At 51.7% G+C, this 10,860-nt stretch overlaps 2 non-coding genes across 2 annotated transcripts; both read left to right on the top strand.

Annotated features, from left to right (window-relative positions):
• Positions 1-207: 207 nt before the first annotated feature.
• Positions 208-278, top strand: TRNAG-GCC (transfer RNA glycine (anticodon GCC)). The gene has a single exon. It is a non-coding gene; the product is annotated as a tRNA-Gly (tRNA).
• Positions 279-4,991: 4,713 nt separating this feature from the next.
• TRNAG-GCC (transfer RNA glycine (anticodon GCC)) lies at positions 4,992-5,062 on the top strand. Its single transcript has one exon. It is a non-coding gene; the product is annotated as a tRNA-Gly (tRNA).
• Positions 5,063-10,860: the final 5,798 nt, after the last annotated feature.

Raw genomic sequence — 10,860 nt, 5'->3', positions numbered from 1 at the left:
CAACACTGGCCCCAAACCACTGTCCTTAGCAAAAGCAGAAACATTCATAGTTTCAGTCTCCTGCATCTGATTCCTGCCATCAGCATGTGAACGTTTGGCAGTCCAAGGCTTGCCATGCAAACTTTGTTCATAGGTGTCCCATGCGAATGCATGGGCCTCGTCACTACTGTCTACGGCAGGGATCTCTGCTCAGGCTATGTAAGTGAAGCATTGGTGGTTCAGTGGTAGAATTCTCGCCTGCCACGCGGGAGGCCCGGGTTCGATTCCCGGCCAATGCAAAGCGCCCTTCATTTGGCTTTGCTTTAGAAGTCAGAGATATAGACTTGGTGGGGAATAAAATGTCAAAGAGTGAGCCCAACGTGATTTGAACACACAACCTTCTGATCTGGAGTCAGACGCGCTACCGTTGCGCTACGAGGTCCCTCAGCATGCAGTTCTCAGCCCCGGATCAAGAAATGCTTCTGTGCCTTTTATTGGCCCTCAGTACGCCTGTGGTTAAAGTAGAAGGCTTGGTGTCCCGTTTCCAGTCCTATTGGTGGAAATGACTAGAGGTGAAGAGATGAGAGAAGATAGAAATGTTGAGATAGAGCATGTCACGCAGGCAAAGCGAGAGCTCTAAGAGCAAAGCCAGACAGCTGTGTTTTAATTCAGGACTTGATGTCCCGTTTCCAGTCCTATTGGTGGAAATGACTAGAGGTGAAGAGATGAGAGGAGATAGAAATATTGAGATAGAGCATGTCACGCAGGCAAAGCGAGAGCTCTAAGAGCAAAGCCAGACAGCTGTGTTTTAATTCAGGACTTGATGTAGGCAAAAGCATACGTCCCTGGGTGGGCTGGAACCACCAACCTTTCGGTTAACAGCCGAACGCGCTAACCTATTGTGCTACAAAGACCAACCACCACAGTGAGCGTGTTGGGACTCAATATATGTTTTTACCTTTGTGCTCCTGCCTGCAGCTCTAAGGTCCTGGCATAAGACAGGTAGGCTTAGACTCCATTGTGACATGTCTTACTTCTCTTAGAAGAAGGTTCTGAGTTGCCAGGCAGCTTATCTTCTGCCGGGCACACTTTCCTTTGCAGGCTTTCAGGTTGTGAATCCAGCACTGCTTAGGTGTCCATGTCAGACATGAGCAGCTCATTGAGCCCCACTGTGTGTTTTTTGTGGAGATACAACTCTCAGACTAGAGGGAGCAGGCGGGAAGTGGGTGAGACTCACACAGGGTGGGTGGGGCAGTTAAAGGATGTTATCTAATAGTGTAATCGAGGAGTTGGGTTTTTTGTGCTCTACACTTTAACCAGCGATTCTTTCTAAAAGGAAATCCCAGGGCAGTACCCGCAATGAGTGGCATCCCCACACCCGAGGTTGCATTGTGGTAGCTGTTCCCTGAGCCCATAGCCCCTGTCCCCATGTCGCCCTTTCTCCTCGTGTAACTCACCCCAGGTTCGGTGGCTCTGATACTTGCTGCTTCTGCTGCGCGATCATCCCCATGATCTGGGCCTTTGTACGAAATGTCATGTAAGATGACTTTATTCAGCACGGCGTTTGTCATTTGCTTGGTTGTCCTGTCACTGTTGGATGTTTTCTTGCGCAGACTACTGTCTAATGGTGGGAAGGCCACGAGACACGTGACTTTTCTCTTTCCTTGTTAGCATAGTTTCCTGCCACTGTCTTGGTGTGCTGCCAGCCTGTGAGACACGTGTCTTGCCCATCTCAGCTCCACTGTGGCATGTTAGATATGTCTTTGAGCAGAGTCCCGGTCCCAGAGTTGCTGCCTTCTCTGCACTCTGGCTTGTAAGACTGCAGGCAAAGGCCCTCCCTGGCCCCTCAGCCAGATAGATACATTTACCTGCAGGGCTCAGCTTTGGTGAAAGATATTGGCGAGAGAGAGGAAAGGGGACGGCCCGTGGTGCACCCCCTATTTTGCATAGAACCACAGCCTCCTGGGAGGGCAGAGACATGAGGGTTCTCAGGGAAAGCCCTCCCAGGAGTGTTGAAGGGCAGGACGTGAAACACAGCAATCCCGGAATGGCCTGGTCTAAGATGCCTGTGCAATAGGCCTGGCCCTAGGCTTCCGGGGCTCTTCCTCGGCAGAGGCCCCAGTGGTATGAGCCCGACCAGCGCTGTGCCCGACCAGGGCTGTAGGGCGCGTTGGGAGCGCGTTAGGGACGCGAAAGAGGGCGCAGGGCGCAGAACTCTGCCCGTTTCTCCCCAGGATTTTGGGGAGGACAGGGAATCTGGCCAGGTCAGTGACTAGTCTTTCCCAGAAGGAAAGTCCAGTGACAGTGGCATGTTGTGAAACACAAGATTGCTGGTGGTCTGGAGGGTGCTTTCTGTCAGCCACTTCTCCCGGGAGCAGCCAGAGAGCAGGCTGATGTCGTGCTCTGTCAAGCACAACACTGGCCCCAAACCACTGTCCTTAGCAAAAGCAGAAACATTCATAGTTTCAGTCTCCTGCATCTGATTCCTGCCATCAGCATGTGAACGTTTGGCAGTCCAAGGCTTGCCATGCAAACTTTGTTCATAGGTGTCCCATGCGAATGCATGGGCCTCGTCACTACTGTCTACGGCAGGGCTCTCTGCTCAGCATATGTAAGTGAAGCATTGGTGGTTCAGTGGTAGAATTCTCGCCTGCCACGTGGGAGGCCTGAGTTTGATTCCCAGCCAATGCAAAGCGCCCTCCTTTTGGCTTTGCTTTAGAAGTCAGAGATATAGACTTGGTGGGGAAAAAAATGTCAAAGAGTGACCCCGACGTGATTTTAACACACAACCTTCTGATCTGGAGTCAGACGCGCTACCGTTGCGCCACGAGGTCCCTGTGCATGCAGTTCTCAGCCCCGGATCAAGAAATGCTTCTGTGCCTTTTATTGGCCCTCAGTACGCCTGTGGTTAAAGTAGAAGGCTTGGTGTCCCGTTTCCAGTCCTATTGGTGGAAATGACTAGAGGTGAAGAGATGAGAGAAGATAGAAATGTTGAGATAGAGCATGTCACGCAGGCAAAGCGAGAGCTCTAAGAGCAAAGCCAGACAGCTGTGTTTTAATTCAGGACTTGATGTCCCGTTTCCAGTCCTATTGGTGGAAATGACTAGAGGTGAAGAGATGAGAGAAGATAGAAATGTTGAGATAGAGCATGTCACGCAGGCAAAGCGAGAGCTCTAAGAGCAAAGCCAGACAGCTGTGTTTTAATTCAGGACTTGATGTAGGCAAAAGCATACGTCCCTGGGTGGGCTTGAACCATCAACCTTTCGGTTAACAGCCGAACGCGCTAACCGATTGCGCCACAAAGACCAACCACCGCAGTGAGCGTGTTGGGACTCAATATATGTTTTTACCTTTGTGCTCCTGCCTGCAGCTCTAAGGTCCTGGCATAAGACAGGTAGGCTTAGACTCCATTGTGACATGTCTTACTTCTCTTAGAAGAAGGTTCTGAGTTGCCAGACAGCTTATCTTCTGCCGGGCACACTTTCCTTTGCAGGCTTTCAGGTTGTGAATCCAGCACTGCTTAGGTGTCCATGTCAGACATGAGCAGCTCATTGAGCCCCACTGTGTGTTTTTTGTGGAGATACAACTCTCAGACTAGAGGGAGCAGGCGGGAAGTGGGTGAGACTCACACAGGGTGGGTGGGGCAGTTAAAGGATGTTATCTAATAGTGTAATCGAGGAGTTGGGTTTTTTGTGCTCTACACTTTAACCAGCGATTCTTTCTAAAAGGAAATCCCAGGGCAGTACCCGCAATGAGTGGCATCCCCACACCCGAGGTTGCATTGTGGTAGCTGTTCCCTGAGCCCATAGCCCCTGTCCCCATGTCGCCCTTTCTCCTCGTGTAACTCACCCCAGGTTCGGTGGCTCTGATACTTGCTGCTTCTGCTGCGCGATCATCCCCATGATCTGGGCCTTTGTACGAAATGTCATGTAAGATGACTTTATTCAGCACGGCGTTTGTCATTTGCTTGCTTGTCCTGTCACTGTTGGATGTTTTCTTGCGCAGACTACTGTCTAATGGTGGGAAGGCCACGAGACACATGACTTTTCTCTTTCCTTGTTAGCATAGTTTCCTGCCACTGTCTTGGTGTGCTGCCAGCCTGTGAGACACGTGTCTTGCCCATCTCAGCTCCACTGTGGCATGTTAGATATGTCTTTGAGCAGAGTCCCGGTCCCAGAGTTGCTGCCTTCTCTGCACTCTGGCTTGTAAGACTGCAGGCAAAGGCCCTCCCTGGCCCCTCAGCCAGATAGATACATTTACCTGCAGGGCTCAGCTTTGGTGAAAGATATTGGCGAGAGAGAGGAAAGGGGACGGCCCGTGGTGCACCCCCTATTTTGCATAGAACCACAGCCTCCTGGGAGGGCAGAGACATGAGGGTTCTCAGGGAAAGCCCTCCCAGGAGTGTTGAAGGGCAGGACGTGAAACACAGCAATCCCGGAATGGCCTGGTCTAAGATGCCTGTGCAATAGGCCTGGCCCTAGGCTTCCGGGGCTCTACCTCGGCAGAGGCCCCAGTGGTATGAGCCCGACCAGGGCTGTGCCCGACCAGGGCTGTAGGGCACGTTGGGAGCGCGTTAGGGACGCGAAAGAGGGCGCAGGACGCAGAACTCTGCCCGTTTCTCCCCAGGATTTTGGGGAGGACAGGGAATCTGGCCAGGTCAGTGACTAGGCTTTCCCAGAAGGAAAGTCCAGTGACAGTGGCATGTTGTGAAACACAAGATTGCTGGTGGTCTGGAGGGTGCTTTCTGTCAGCCACTTCTCCCGGGAGCAGCCAGAGAGCAGGCTGATGTCGTGCTCTGTCAAGCACAACACTGGCCCCAAACCACTGTCCTTAGCAAAAGCAGAAACATTCATAGTTTCAGTCTCCTGCATCTGATTCCTGCCATCAGCATGTGAACGTTTGGCAGTCCAAGGCTTGCCATGCAAACTTTGATCATAGGTGTCCCATGCGAATGCATGGGCCTCATCACTACTGTCTACGGCAGGGCTCTCTGCTCAGCCTATGTAAGTGAAGCATTGGTGGTTCAGTGGTAGAATTCTCGCCTGCCACGCGGGAGGCCCGGGTTCGATTCCCGGCCAATGCAAAGCGCCCTTCTTTTGGCTTTGCTTTAGAAGTCAGAGATATAGACTTGGTGGGGAAAAAAATGTCAAAGAGTGACCCCGACGTGATTTGAACACGCAACCTTCTGATCTGGAGTCAGACGCGCTACCGTTGCGCCACGAGGTCCCTGTGCGTGCAGTTCTCAGCCCCGGATCAAGAAATGCTTCTGTGCCTTTTATTGGCCCTCAGTACGCCTGTGGTTAAAGTAGAAGGCTTGGTGTCCCGTTTCCAGTCCTATTGGTGGAAATGACTAGAGGTGAAGAGATGAGAGAAGATAGAAATGTTGAGATAGAGCATGTCACGCAGGCAAAGCGAGAGCTCTAAGAGCAAAGCCAGACAGCTGTGTTTTAATTCAGGACTTGATGTCCCGTTTCCAGTCCTATTGGTGGAAATGACTAGAGGTGAAGAGATGAGAGAAGATAGAAATGTTGAGATAGAGCATGTCACGCAGGCAAAGCGAGAGCTCTAAGAGCAAAGCCAGACAGCTGTGTTTTAATTCAGGACTTGATGTAGGCAAAAGCATACGTCCCTGGGTGGGCTTGAACCATCAACCTTTCGGTTAACAGCCGAACGCGCTAACCGAATGCGCCACAAAGACCAACCACTGCAGTGAGCGTGTTGGGACTCAATATATGTTTTTACCTTTGTGCTCCTGCCTGCAGCTCTAAGGTCCTGGCATAAGACAGGTAGGCTTAGACTCCATTGTGACATGTCTTACTTCTCTTAGAAGAAGGTTCTGAGTTGCCAGACAGCTTATCTTCTGCCGGGCACACTTTCCTTTGCAGGCTTTCAGGTTGTGAATCCAGCACTGCTTAGGTGTCCATGTCAGACATGAGCAGCTCATTGAGCCCCACTGTGTGTTTTTTGTGGAGATACAACTCTCAGACTAGAGGGAGCAGGCGGGAAGTGGGTGAGACTCACACAGGGTGGGTGGGGCAGTTAAAGGATGTTATCTAATAGTGTAATCGAGGAGTTGGGTTTTTTGTGCTCTACACTTTAACCAGCGATTCTTTCTAAAAGGAAATCCCAGGGCAGTACCCGCAATGAGTGGCATCCCCACACCCGAGGTTGCATTGTGGTAGCTGTTCCCTGAGCCCATAGCCCCTGTCCCCATGTCGCCCTTTCTCCTCGTGTAACTCACCCCAGGTTCGGTGGCTCTGATACTTGCTGCTTCTGCTGCGCGATCATCCCCATGATCTGGGCCTTTGTAAGAAATGTCATGTAAGATGACTTTATTCAGCACGGCGTTTGTCATTTGCTTGGTTGTCCTGTCACTGTTGGATGTTTTCTTGCGCAGACTACTGTCTAATGGTGGGAAGGCCACGAGACACGTGACTTTTCTCTTTCCTTGTTAGCATAGTTTCCTGCCACTGTCTTGGTGTGCTGCCAGCCTGTGAGACACGTGTCTTGCCCATCTCAGCTCCACTGTGGCATGTTAGATATGTCTTTGAGCAGAGTCCCGGTCCCAGAGTTGCTGCCTTCTCTGCACTCTGGCTTGTAAGACTGCAGGCAAAGGCCCTCCCTGGCCCCTCAGCCAGATAGATACATTTACCTGCAGGGCTCAGCTTTGGTGAAAGATATTGGCGAGAGAGAGGAAAGGGGACGGCCCGTGGTGCACCCCCTATTTTGCATAGAACCACAGCCTCCTGGGAGGGCAGAGACATGAGGGTTCTCAGGGAAAGCCCTCCCAGGAGTGTTGAAGGGCAGGACGTGAAACACAGCAATCCCGGAATGGCCTGGTCTAAGATGCCTGTGCAATAGGCCTGGCCCTAGGCTTCCGGGGCTCTACCTCGGCAGAGGCCCCAGTGGTATGAGCCCGACCAGGGCTGTGCCCGACCAGGGCTGTAGGGCGCGTTGGGAGCGCGTTAGGGACGCGAAAGAGGGCGCAGGACGCAGAACTCTGCCCGTTTCTCCCCAGGATTTTGGGGAGGACAGGGAATCTGGCCAGGTCAGTGACTAGGCTTTCCCAGAAGGAAAGTCCAGTGACAGTGGCATGTTGTGAAACACAAGATTGCTGGTGGTCTGGAGGGTGCTTTCTGTCAGCCACTTCTCCCGGGAGCAGCCAGAGAGCAGGCTGATGTCGTGCTCTGTCAAGCACAACACTGGCCCCAAACCACTGTCCTTAGCAAAAGCAGAAACATTCATAGTTTCAGTCTCCTGCATCTGATTCCTGCCATCAGCATGTGAACGTTTGGCAGTCCAAGGCTTGCCATGCAAACTTTGATCATAGGTGTCCCATGCGAATGCATGGGCCTCATCACTACTGTCTACGGCAGGGCTCTCTGCTCAGCCTATGTAAGTGAAGCATTGGTGGTTCAGTGGTTGAATTCTCGCCTGCCACGCGGGAGGCCCGGGTTCGATTCCCGGCCAATGCAAAGCGCCCTTCTTTTGGCTTTGCTTTAGAAGTCAGAGATATAGACTTGGTGGGGAAAAAAATGTCAAAGAGTGACCCCGACGTGATTTGAACACGCAACCTTCTGATCTGGAGTCAGACGCGCTACCGTTGCGCCACGAGGTCCCTGTGCGTGCAGTTCTCAGCCCCGGATCAAGAAATGCTTCTGTGCCTTTTATTGGCCCTCAGTACGCCTGTGGTTAAAGTAGAAGGCTTGGTGTCCCGTTTCCAGTCCTATTGGTGGAAATGACTAGAGGTGAAGAGATGAGAGAAGATAGAAATGTTGAGATAGAGCATGTCACGCAGGCAAAGCGAGAGCTCTAAGAGCAAAGCCAGACAGCTGTGTTTTAATTCAGGACTTGATGTCCCGTTTCCAGTCCTATTGGTGGAAATGACTAGAGGTGAAGAGATGAGAGAAGATAGAAATGTTGAGATAGAGCATGTCACGCAGGCAAAGCGAGAGCTCTAAGAGCAAAGCCAGACAGCTGTGTTTTAATTCAGGACTTGATGTAGGCAAAAGCATACGTCCCTGGGTGGGCTTGAGCCACCAACCTTTCAGTTAACAGCCAAACGCGCTAACCAATTGCGCCACAGAGACCAACCACCACAGTGAGCGTGTTGGGACTCAATATATGTTTTTACCTATGTGCTCCTGCCTGCAGCTCTAAGGTCCTGGCATAAGACAGGTAGGCTTAGACTCCATTGTGACATGTCTTACTTCTCTTAGAAGAAGGTTCTGAGTTGCCAGGCAGCTTATCTTCTGCCGGGCACACTTTCCTTTGCAGGCTTTCAGGTTGTGAATCCAGCACTGCTTAGGTGTCCATGTCAGACATGAGCAGCTCATTGAGCCCCACTGTGTGTTTTTTGTGGAGATACAACTCTCAGACTAGAGGGAGCAGGCGGGAAGTGGGTGAGACTCACACAGGGTGGGTGGTGCAGTTAAAGGATGTTATCTAATAGTGTAATCGAGGAGTTGGGTTTTTTGTGCACTACACTTTAACCAGCGATTCTTTCTAAAAGGAAATCCCAGGGCAGTACCCGCAATGAGTGGCATCCCCACACCCGAGGTTGCATTGTGGTAGCTGTTCCCTGAGCCCATAGCCCCTGTCCCCATGTCGCCCTTTCTCCTCGTGTAACTCACCCCAGGTTCAGTGGCTCTGATACTTACTGCTTCTGCTGCGCGATCATCCCCATGATCTGGGCCTTTGTACGAAATGTCATGTAAGATGACTTTATTCAGCACGGCGTTTGTCATTTGCTTGGTTGTCCTGTCACTGTTGGATGTTTTCTTGCGCAGACTACTGTCTAATGGTGGGAAGGCCACGAGACACGTGACTTTTCTCTTTCCTTGTTAGCATAGTTTCCTGCCACTGTCTTGGTGTGCTGCCAGCCTGTGAGACACGTGTCTTGCCCATCTCAGCTCCACTGTGGCATGTTAGATATGTCTTTGAGCAGAGTCCCGGTCCCAGAGTTGCTGCCTTCTCTGCACTCTGGCTTGTAAGACTGCAGGCAAAGGCCCTCCCTGGCCCCTCAGCCAGATAGATACATTTACCTGCAGGGCTCAGCTTTGGTGAAAGATATTGGCGAGAGAGAGGAAAGGGGACGGCCCGTGGTGCACCCCCTATTTTGCATAGAACCACAGCCTCCTGGGAGGGCAGAGACATGAGGGTTCTCAGGGAAAGCCCTCCCAGGAGTGTTGAAGGGCAGGACGTGAAACACAGCAATCCCGGAATGGCCTGGTCTAAGATGCCTGTGCAATAGGCCTGGCCCTAGGCTTCCGGGGCTCTTCCTCGGCAGAGGCCCCAGTGGTATGAGCCCGACCAGCGCTGTGCCCGACCAGGGCTGTAGGGCGCGTTGGGAGCGCGTTAGGGACGCGAAAGAGGGCGCAGGGCGCAGAACTCTGCCCGTTTCTCCCCAGGATTTTGGGGAGGACAGGGAATCTGGCCAGGTCAGTGACTAGGCTTTCCCAGAAGGAAAGTCCAGTGACAGTGGCATGTTGTGAAACACAAGATTGCTGGTGGTCTGGAGGGTGCTTTCTGTCAGCCACTTCTCCCGGGAGCAGCCAGAGAGCAGGCTGATGTCGTGCTCTGTCAAGCACAACACTGGCCCCAAACCACTGTCCTTAGCAAAAGCAGAAACATTCATAGTTTCAGTCTCCTGCATCTGATTCCTGCCATCAGCATGTGAACGTTTGGCAGTCCAAGGCTTGCCATGCAAACTTTGTTCATAGGTGTCCCATGCGAATGCATGGGCCTCGTCACTACTGTCTACGGCAGGGCTCTCTGCTCAGCATATGTAAGTGAAGCATTGGTGGTTCAGTGGTAGAATTCTCGCCTGCCACGTGGGAGGCCTGGGTTTGATTCCCGGCCAATGCAAAGCGCCCTCCTTTTGGCTTTGCTTTAGAAGTCAGAGATATAGACTTGGTGGGGAAAAAAATGTCAAAGAGTGACCCGACGTGATTTGAACACACAACCTTCTGATCTGAAGTCAGACGCGCTACCGTTGCACCACGAGGTCCTTGTGCATGCAGTTCTCAGCCCCGGATCAAGAAATGCTTCTGTGCCTTTTATTGGCCCTCAGTACGCCTGTGGTTAAAGTAGAAGGCTTGGTGTCCCGTTTCCAGTCCTATTGGTGGAAATGACTAGAGGTGAAGAGATGAGAGAAGATAGAAATGTTGAGATAGAGCATGTCACGCAGGCAAAGCGAGAGCTCTAAGAGCAAAGCCAGACAGCTGTGTTTTAATTCAGGACTTGATGTCCCGTTTCCAGTCCTATTGGTGGAAATGACTAGAGGTGAAGAGATGAGAGAAGATAGAAATGTTGAGATAGAGCATGTCACGCAGGCAAAGCGAGAGCTCTAAGAGCAAAGCCAGACAGCTGTGTTTTAATTCAGGACTTGATGTAGGCAAAAGCATACGTCCCTGGGTGGGCTTGAACCACCAACCTTTCGGTTAACAGCCGAACGCGCTAACCGATTGCGCCACAAAGACCAACCACCGCAGTGAGCGTGTTGGGACTCAATATATGTTTTTACCTTTGTGCTCCTGCCTGCAGCTCTAAGGTCCTGGCATAAGACAGGTAGGCTTAGACTCCATTGTGACATTTCTTACTTCTCTTAGAAGAAGGTTCTGAGTTGCCAGGCAGCTTATCTTCTGCCGGGCACACTTTCCTTTGCAGGCTTTCAGGTTGTGAATCCAGCACTGCTTAGGTGTCCATGTCAGACATGAGCAGCTCATTGAGCCCCACTGTGTGTTTTTTGTGGAGATACAACTCTCAGACTAGAGGGAGCAGGCGGGAAGTGGGTGAGACTCACACAGGGTGGGTGGGGCAGTTAAAGGATGTTATCTAATAGTGTAATCGAGGAGTTGGTTTTTTTGTGCTCTACACTTT

Source organism: Pleurodeles waltl, chromosome 4_1 (assembly GCF_031143425.1).
Source record: "Pleurodeles waltl isolate 20211129_DDA chromosome 4_1, aPleWal1.hap1.20221129, whole genome shotgun sequence".
NCBI classification, from domain to species: domain Eukaryota; kingdom Metazoa; phylum Chordata; class Amphibia; order Caudata; family Salamandridae; genus Pleurodeles; species Pleurodeles waltl.
The sequence above is the reverse complement of the archived record's forward strand: the minus strand, read 5'-3'. Positions and strand labels throughout refer to the sequence as shown.